Raw genomic sequence first — 560 nt, 5'->3', positions numbered from 1 at the left:
GGAACATTTTTTTTTTTCAGTTTGACCTTAAAATTGGAGGAATGGTAAAAATTATCTTCATATTTGACATAAAATTTTGACCGGGGATTCTCCCAACTTTCAAATTTTTTAAAAACCCATTCAAAGCAGATGTTTTTTCCCTTTTTCTTAAATCATTTTTCCCCCTTAAAAATTTTTTTCTATTAAAACGTTCCCCCCCCTCCTCCCTTTCCTTTTTCTAAAATTCAAGCTTACAAAAACCTTCGAATAGATAGTTACCAAAAACCCCTTTGCTTTACTTTTTCCCCCTGATAACGTTAATTTGTGACAAAATCCAACATTTGGTTTTTAGACCCCCGACGCCCTCTTTTCCTTTTTCAACGAAACCTTTTTTTGATGGGGGAGGTGGGGGGGGGGTTGCCACTTAGGGTTTGGTGGCAGAAAACCTTCGGATAAATTATGCAGTTGTGTTTTTGTTTTTTGCCCTCTGTTTCTGTTGTTTTTTTTGTGTTGTTTTTTTGTTTGTTTGGTTTTTGTTTTTGCTTGTTTGTGTTTTTTGCCCCCTCCCCCGCTTTGTCTGG

General features: G+C 36.4%; 1 protein-coding gene across 1 annotated transcript in view; it reads right to left on the bottom strand.

Annotated features, from left to right (window-relative positions):
- The window catches only part of LOC119593077 (carbohydrate sulfotransferase 11-like), an 8,227-nt gene that overhangs the window by 4,525 nt on the left and 3,142 nt on the right, over positions 1 to 560 (bottom strand). The gene's annotated exons all lie outside the window — the stretch shown is intronic.

Source organism: Penaeus monodon, chromosome 31 (assembly GCF_015228065.2).
Source record: "Penaeus monodon isolate SGIC_2016 chromosome 31, NSTDA_Pmon_1, whole genome shotgun sequence".
Lineage (NCBI taxonomy): Eukaryota > Metazoa > Arthropoda > Malacostraca > Decapoda > Penaeidae > Penaeus > Penaeus monodon.
This window is presented reverse-complemented; position numbering and strand designations above follow the sequence as displayed.